The sequence below is a fragment of the Rhipicephalus sanguineus genome, unplaced genomic scaffold (genome assembly GCF_013339695.2).
Source record: "Rhipicephalus sanguineus isolate Rsan-2018 unplaced genomic scaffold, BIME_Rsan_1.4 Seq1062, whole genome shotgun sequence".
NCBI lineage: Eukaryota > Metazoa > Arthropoda > Arachnida > Ixodida > Ixodidae > Rhipicephalus > Rhipicephalus sanguineus.
The window spans coordinates 40,600-50,036 of NW_023614254.1; the positions used below are offsets into that span (position 1 = coordinate 40,600).

The 9,437-nt window shown below is 44.1% G+C and overlaps 1 non-coding gene across 1 annotated transcript; it reads left to right on the forward strand.

Moving 5' to 3' along the window:
* Positions 1 to 8,633: 8,633 nt before the first annotated feature.
* Trnas-gcu (transfer RNA serine (anticodon GCU)) lies at positions 8,634 to 8,709 on the forward strand. The gene has a single exon. It is a non-coding gene; the product is annotated as a tRNA-Ser (tRNA).
* Positions 8,710 to 9,437: the final 728 nt, after the last annotated feature.

Sequence of the window (9,437 nt, forward strand, 5' to 3'; positions counted from 1 at the left end):
TGATCCGCATCGAGCGGATCGTGTGGCCGATCGAGTGGCCGCACTACACGCCTTCGAGTAAACGGAGTAGCATGCGTTAGGAGGACAGGTGCAAAGGGCGGTGCGAGAGATGCCCACCTGAGCAGACGACAGCAACGAGCACGGCTGTGCCAGTCGGCCAAACACCACCTGAGATAGAAGTTAAGCATCCAAATTGCGCTTCACTTTGGTGCTATTAGTGTCCTGCGCTCTGAAGGTGGATATGGGTAGGCGTTATAGCCATGGCCGAGATTTTTGTACGGACTACCTTATGGTGCACAAAAAGAAAATTCCACTGCAGCGAAATTTTTGTTGTGTAGAAGATATCGGATCGAGTCTCTTTTGCGGACGGTCATGAAGTAGAATGCGCGCTCAATTCAAGTGGGAGACCAGATCTGCCAGCACTGCTTCAAGAGATGCAAGGACATGCAAAGCAAATCAGATGCAATGCAAACAAGACGTGTTTTTTCCGTGGTCAGAACTGCTGCCACCAATCTTCACGTAATCGATTCTTTTTAAACTCTGCATTGATCACATAAGGTTTGACAACGTACACATTTGGGCCAACAAAAACCACACCTCTTGGCGACCGCTTCCCAGAAATTCATTTACATTCATGAAGAGACCTTGCCTTTTATACCAATCTCTCAATTCTGGCACAGCACAACATCATAAGAGACGCATGGAGAAAATTGCTTCTTTAGCATACAAGATATGAATTTAACTCAACTGAAATAGATGAAAGAAAAGGAGGGTACAGCTGAAAGTGCCTACTATGGACTGAGAGATATCTAACACTGGCTTGAAGTCGCAAACCACGCAAATTCATTTAATTGGAACGATATTTTTCTTTACAAAACAGGTCCCACTTTCCGACAATAGATCATTACTGTTGTTTAGCGAAGCTCACAAAAGAAAAAAGACGTGTTACTGTATTTTCTTCTTACTAGAGATGTCCTTTACGCAGTAGCCACCACGCTCTGGAAACACAAGGTTTGACATTTTCTGCTTTTCTTGTAATAAAAATGATGCAGCATGTTTTTTCACAACATCATTCTGCAGTCCTTTGAGAACAATTTAGGGGTCTGAACAAACTGAGATCGGGTTTTTTTATTAAAGATTTTTGAACCGAGGAGCCTTTTGTCTTTTTTGTGTTTCGAGCATAAAATTTACTACTTTTAAAATTATTAGAGAAATACAATGCAGAGGTTCATTATTCACATAAAGGCCTATTCATACTGCAAATATGAACAAGCTAAGATGTTCACAGAATAGCCATAACGTCCCAAATTTGACTGATTTTCAAAAAGGCAGTGTTTTTCGTGAATTTCTAAAAATACATAATTTGCTCAGCATTCCATGAAATGATAAGCTATTTTCACTTTACTTCTACTTCTGCTAAAAAGAAAGATTTGTAATATATAGCTTCAGTAGCTGCCAGCATGGTTGCGAATTTACGAAAACACACTCTTCGTACAATGGTCGTCCTCAACCGCGACGCTTGCAGAATTTCCCTGTGTTAAAAAATGTTTATTTGAAAACGAACTGCGATTTCGTGCTGTGCAGTCATATGTGCACAACATACAAAATTATCAGGAAAATCGGAAACATCAAGTATACACCTTTTTTTTATCTTTCGTGGAATCGACCTCAGTCATAGTTCTTCATCGCCACCAGCCGTCGCATAAACTGCAATAATGCCGTACAGATGGTACCTCGCTTCTCCGCAGAATGAAGAGTAATGTCTTGAGGGGTGCTTCCCAACTTCACAAAAGTTATGATTTGCGGCGTAGTGGGTACGTTGCTAGTGTAGTTGTATTAGTAGCCCCAAGAGAGTCTATAACGGGCTCTAGAAAAGCCGCTCTTTGAGATTTCGCTGTGGCTGTGCTGCGCTTTCCGCGCAGGTATGACGTTTTTTTTTATATCTCTAACTATGATCCAGCTGGTTTGGGCCATGTCATAAGCTTCACACTTTTGAGGTGATAAGAACGATGAAGCTTGCTCGAACCACAGGAAAACGACTGCTCTTGCCGCCGCTTGAGAGACGTTCATGTTTCTTTTAAATATATTTAGTATGCACTAGTGTGCAACCAGGGCTGGGCAAAGATACTTGGAGATTGTATCGCGATACGATACAAGATACTCAGGCAAGAAGTATTGGAGATACAGATACAAGATACTGCCGCAATAATTGTATCCGATACGATACTTGGCAATTGTATCTTAAGATACTTCGATACATTCTCTAATTTGTTATTATAGATCCATATAATGTAGCAGCGAACGCCTATGCACGAAAATGTCTTCTTGAAAATTTCCTGTGACCTATTTTGTTTCACTTTAATAAAATGTCTGTTAATATCTAAAAGTTTTGCTCTTCTTGCTCAAAGTACATTAGTTTCCTTCCAAAACAATTTATTGCGATTTGCTTTAGCTTCTTCACAGAACAACTCTTTATACAGTTCGCTGACAGCGGTTCTTGCTTGTCATTTTTGCAATTAATGAGAGTCGCTGCTCAGCTTGCCGACCAGCTAGCGGGTTGCCATATAATCACAATAACTTCTATAAGAAGCCTTCGCACGATGGCGCAAATACCGGTGTGGACTTTTGCCTTGTCCGCAAAAGACAGTTTGCACAATACCGTGTATCCGGACAGGTGTGTACAGCAGCAACAACGCTGGTAGCGACTTTGTTTTTTTTTGAGGGGGGCACATGGTGTATGCTAGGGGTTTGAGATCTTTCGCCAGCGGCCCCGGCTGCACACATGACCACCTTCGTCCCATTTGTTTTTATTTTCTAGGTAAGTATGTTCGTGAGCTACACAGACATTACAGGTCTCAAGCTTTCCTTTCGTGAGGAACATGTGGTCACCATGTGCTGAAACATAACCGTGGAACAAAACTATATTTCAGATCCGCGTCCAGAATTTACTCGTTGTGCACATCGGTATCGATGTTTCTCTAATCCTGACTCCAAATTCCCTTCAGTAATGACCTATATGTGAGACTTGGGAAAGGCTTCCTTTCGAATGGCAACGTCATTTTGTTCAAACTCTCTCCACCCATCTTCACTGTCCCGGCGCTTCGAACTAAATTTCGCGACTGTGGCCCGCTGGCTATAGCTGAGTTTGAGACCCCTGGTGTATATACGTAGATGACGTAAAACAGCAATGAACTTTCATATTCTACTTATCTGCTGGCGTAAAGATTCTTTGTTGATATCCTCACTAACGTGTAATCTTTCAGCAATTTTTCTTCAACGGAAAACATGTGCAACACAGACGTCTCAGACGTATTGTTAGTTGCACAAAGCGTCGGAGGACACCGCCGTTATTCGCGCTATTGCCGCTTATAGATCCCATTAGGTGGCGATTAGTAATACGAAAAATATTTAAGAAGGCCTAAAACTGGAAAACTAATAAGTAAATAGGGAGGTGGTTCTGTATTAAACATTCACATTGATGAGTACAGAAACACAATACAGAGGGCGCCCTTAATAGCAATGACATGAAGTATCGTCAACTTACCAATTAAGACAATAGAAAATTCAGTGCCTATGGAAAATTGCCTGAAACGGCTCGTTGGACGCTCATGGGTAAAACGGAGCATTCAGTAAACAACGTTTTTCGAATCCCCTTCCTAACATCTTTAAGATGGCTCCTAATGATTTTCATTATTATAATGCAAACTCAGTTTTCGCTATTTTCCTAAGCGATAAGCAGAATGCTTTGTACTGTAGCTCAAGGGACGCCTACATAATTATATATTTTCTTTCAAATCGCCTTGGCAACTTGTAAATGAGTAAAGTAGTAGAAATATAAAGCAGACAGTTAGAAGAATAAAGCAGAGATCTTATTTTGGGAATGCGTTATAAAAGACATATTGAAGTTACCAGACCAGAAAAACAGTACAGAGACCTAGGTAATGTATCGGATGCAAAATGACAGCAATAAAGCACTTGTGCTAATCATCAAGTTATGATTTCATAAATTCTTTGAATAAATGTAGCAGGAAGTGAAAAATACGGTACGCCAAGATATTTTCTGTGAGGTAAACGCTTGATCTATTAGATCTAGCATCAGTACTAGTGGTGCTATAGTTGTTTGCATATCTTATTTACATGTAAGTCAATTCATTACATGTAAGTCATCCACGAGATCCTTCAAATCGCTGATCTGTAAAATCCACAAGACACAAAGCGACCCCATTCTTGCACGCATCACATTTCGGCAAGAGAATCTTCAATAACGACACTGTAGCAACATCAGCATTTGCGCGATAGACGCTGCACGCAGTTGAGTACGCGGCGCAGGACAGTGGCTAAGAGCAAGTCGCGGCACTGGCGCAACTAAAAAGAAAAGAAATCGACAAAACAAAAGGTACGTGGGCTGGGTGTAGACGTCCCGTGCTTGTCTTCCTCATCTTCTGCCCTCACTGGAGGACTCTGGCGGAAAAATCAAAATTGCGTCACAGCCCTTAGACTTGTTCAGATGGCTTAGTGGCACCAGTACCAGCTTGAGAAGCGGAGCTTGGCCAGTGATTATTGTTTCGCACGGTTGTGTTGCGATAGAAGTATCTTGTATCTTAATACACGATACATTATCGAATGTATCGGAAATACAGATACAGATACTCGTCTTTCGAGACGTATCGCGATACAGATACAGATACCCATAGAGTATCTAAGATAGTATCTAAGATACATGTATCTTCGATACTGCCCCACTGTGTGCACTATATCGTTCTTGAGTAAAGGCACAGCTCGCGACCGTCGGTGACTCTGTTGCATCGCGACCGCTGCCGCGCTCCTTGAGAGGTGTTCCATTACTGCCCTCCGCCGAAACCCTCCGCCGGCTTTCGTCGCCCCCGACACCACGGTTTTCGTTAGTCTTGTGCTTAAGGTCAAGAGACCCCACCGGTTCAATCGCTGGCCTGTATACACTCTTCGCGACTCCTCGCTTCCTTCCTGAATCCATTGCGCTCCCGTAATAATATAGGGAGCTATTACTGGCCGTAATAACATAGGGAGCTACCACTGACCGTTCGTGGCTTCGTCACCGCCTCCTTTTGATGTTTCATAGTCCTCGCTCTCGTGGCCGCTGGCTGACTCCACTTGTATCGCCTAATTAATAGTAAGCTCATCTCGAAAGAATGCAAAAGTCTACCATCTATACTTTCCATCATCAGTTTTTCATTCGCAGCTGTTAAAGTACGCATGCTGTTAAGTGGAGGTATGGTGCAAAACGCGTACAAGTAAACTGCCACATGAGTTGATATTGTTGAAGCTCAGGCCGTAATTATAATCTCTTGCCAACCATTGCTACAATTTCGGTAAACAACTCTTCTCGGTTGGTGCAATGCATTCATAGTTAAGCAAAATAGAGTGGCTTTATTTCTAAACAGTGCGCAGACAGCTTACTGCACCCCGAACAGATAAAAATGCCCGTTAATTTTCAGAAAACAGCAGAGGACTCACAATGTATTCTGATGTACGATTAGCCGAACACACTGTATGCACTTCCATCGTATGGTTCGAAATTAGCTGGGTAGGCATATCCGTAGTCCCGTCCAAGCTGGAACACACAGAAAAAAGAACTCTTTTGATTGAGCGTAAAGCATGAGAGACATAGCTGTACTGGAGCGCACATTGTACCAAGTGTCATAATTTTATAAGTAGTGAATGGAAATATAGGTGCATGAAATAGTTATTCACGGCCCTTGGTCTAGTTTCACTGCATTATTTCAGCTTTCTATAGCACGTATTCGATTCCTTCTGTCACAAAGTTTTAATAAGTGATCTTATGGCGCCATCTACTGCAAAAATCTTGAATGTATTGCCAAAGTACTGTATTTTAAAGAAATGTGATATGGGGTGTACAGGTACGATCGAACACGAGGTCCCGGTCACCATTCCCGATGTTGATGAAATTCACGGTAGACACAGGTATTGGCCCAGCACAATGTTTTCGAAGTTAGTTTCGTTGAAAAATTTTTTCGCCTTTGAAATACGTATGCATTTTGGCCGCAAAAATCACTTTTCTGCCAATTTCGCGATTTCTTAAATTTGAGCGCACCCAGGAAAAAAGGTGCACTTTTGGTCACAACACTTAGTCCCTTCAATGAACAAGTGAAATACAATCTTATGAGTATATTATTTTTCCAACCTGTCTAAGGACTTTTGAGGAAAGAATTTAGAAAAATGGCAAACCGCACAAAATACCTGGATTTCAAGGATTTATTGCTGCAAACAAAATAAACTAAGGACAACGAACCTCGGTAAATGTTAATTTTGGAACTGTGCTCTCTTTAAAATAATTTTCGTTGTTTTTCGCGCTCCGTTTTACTTCAGAGTCGGGCTGAAACGTAATTGGTTAACCAAAAACGCCGCAGTTTGAAAATAGTTTTCTTAAAAAGGCCATTTTTAATTTTTTGCAAGATCCCTCTGATTGAAAGCAATGATGTTATCTAGTATTCTGCATAAAAAACGTTGCAATATTGTCACGTGGTCGTGACGTCGACGAAGGCAGCAGTGAACACGTCCGAGATGAAACTCTTTATTTGGCCGAACTTGTGGCCGAGAACTAAAAGTCAAACTACAGCAATACACTGATAGCGGCGGACAGAACGTCGACCGTCGATCAACTGACAGGCGTGAGGCGCGTCGTTATTTAACATGTCCGTCGAATTTCCAGCGTTATCGCTGGCTGTCGTGCAAATTCTAGAATAAGCTCGAGTGTGCGCGGCTTGCGCGCAATCTTAACAAACGATCTAAAATGATCGCGAAAGGTTCTCGAACAATGGGCGCGTTCGCGCTGAGCGTTGCTGACAGTCTTGTGGCCGAAACCGAATACAGCAAAAGCGATAAAGAAACTCACGTGGCAATATTTTGGTTGCTAAGAAGTTGTAATGCGTCACATGTGACCAAGTCAGCCTAGCGGCCGCGCTGTTCCTTGTGTGCTGAAGATCGGATAGAAGTTGTTCAAAATAATTGTACGCTATATAATTACAAAGGAGCAGCTCCACAACAACAAATGCGCAGCCAGGTTGCATGTTGGAGCAAGTTTTTCTTGCGATCAGCCGCTTCACAAACCCGCAGCAGCGGCCACTCGAGGCTGCGAGCGCTCACATTACATGAGTGCCGCTTCGACTGTGGGCGAGCTCCGCTTGCGCGTGAAAACTACGCCCAGAGCACGAATGAGACGAGGTTAAAGAAATGTTATTTGACGACAAGGTCCATACTATACAGCAAAACTCTGCCGGGAATCCTGCAGTGAGCGCCTTCAGTAACGCACACACTGGATGTAGGTGCTCGTTGAACAATTCTAAGTGGACGGAATTAATCTGCAGCTCTCCACTACCACGTGATTCATAATCATGTCGTTTTGGAGCATAAAACACCAGAAATCGTTATTATCTTCATTATCATTAAGGCGAAAGCATTAAATGCCTCACTAAACACGAAATTTCACTATCCACGTCTTCATCCCGCGTCGTCGGCGACGTCTGGCGTCCTGCGGCGTTGGGGACGAGTGGTGAAATAAAAATCATCATCACGTGATGACGCCTCCATAAGACGTCATGGTGAGGTCACTGATCGCAAAAATTTGTTACGCCATCATGACGTCACAAATTCTCGCGTCGCGTCATGTGACGTAACGCCACATAATGCCGTCGTAGAGCCCTCCTTTGGCGGCGAGCAAAACCGGAGAGCGCGCGACCTCAAGAGAAGAAAATGAATACAGCGCTTCGCAGTGACACGTGAAGCCACGGCTCTTGCTTCCTACAGGCGTCGAGTCGGGTTCAGCCGTCTCGTTCCTTCGCTCCTGTGGCATAAGCCTAAACCGTCATCACGTGACATCGTAGCTTGGTCAAAGGTGGGCTGTTCGAGGAGGCAGTGGAAAACCAGGTGAGGAACCTCCGATCCTGGCGGTAGTGCGAAATCACGCTAGGTGCACAAAGCTTTCGGAAAGTGGTGGGGCATAACTACATCTAGGAAGCTTCCACGACCGGCCCTGTATGTAAGCTCCGTAATCCATCGACTAAGAAGAAAGAAGATGGCTTTCGCCTTCGAGTCATCTTAGGTGAATGCACAAGGGACCTGTGATATTTATTATTGTTATTATTATTATTATTATTATTATTATTATTATTATTATTATTATTATGCCACAGCTGGATTTCATTCCATTTTTATGGCGGCAAAATGCCAGATGCGCGTGTGCTGTGCGATGTCAGTGCACTTTAAAGAACACCACATGGTCAAAGTTTCCAGAGCCCACCACTGCTGCGTCACTCACATGTTCCATTCACATTAACCTTTTTGAATCTAGATATAGTGAAGTTCGTCACCATCTATGTGGATCTTCATACAACGCTTAGATGCCATCTATGTGACCTGTCTTTCCTGATGTCTTGCACCCCATTCGTGTATCTTCACATCATGTCCACAGTGTGGACGGTTAGTCCTGACTACACTTGTCTGCGAGGCATTCCTTAGGTAGGTTATAACTGAAAGTGAACTGTAGACCGCTAGGCAGCAGATCCCGTCCTCCTGTCGCCTTCCTTCTTCGTGTTTTCGCGCGGTTTTTTAAGCTTCTAGTAGACGAATTCGAGCCCGCCACGGTAGTCTAGTGGTTATGGCGTTCGACTGCTGATCCGAAGGTCGCGGGATCGAATCCCGAGCCCGGCGGCTGCATTTTCGGTGGAGGCGAAAATGTTTGAGGTCCATGTACTTAGATTCAGGTGCACGTTAAAGAACCCCAGGTGGTCGAAATTTTCGGAGCCCTCCACTACGGCGTCTCTCATAATCATATCGTGGTTTTGGCGCGTTAAAGCCCAGATATTAGTAGACGAATTCGAAAACGGGAGTACCAGTGAATACACGGGGCACTTACACAAGGTAAAGCTGTTAGACAAGGACGAACGTTGGGCGTTCACTGGAATGTACATTGCCGCGCAAAACATCCAGCGTATGCGCATCTTCATGTCCCCTACGACACACGAAAAATCGCCCTGATTTTCCCACTAGGTAGGCACGTTCCTTTGTCGTTAGATACGCGAATGTATCGCTGGCACAATTTATTTTTAACAGCGAGCTATTTTAGGACTGGGTAGACATGTGCGCCGCTGTGCTGCGCCCCGCCACCGTCGCCTGTTTTGCTCTCGCCGCTGCGCGCCGCCGCTGAAGTCCGAAGAGTGATCACGACACCGCCGCCGCTGCCGCGCAATTATGGTGGCGCGCCGCCGTTTGTCATTTCTTTTAATCCCAGCGGGGAATCTGAACATACGATGCAGGACATCACCGGAAGTTGTCGGATCTCTCTCTCTCCTACAGTAGTCTTACGACTTTTAGGAGCGAGGCCCACCACTACAGTACTTGGCGCCGCCGTCGGTGTGACGTACTAGGCACGATCAGCGCCA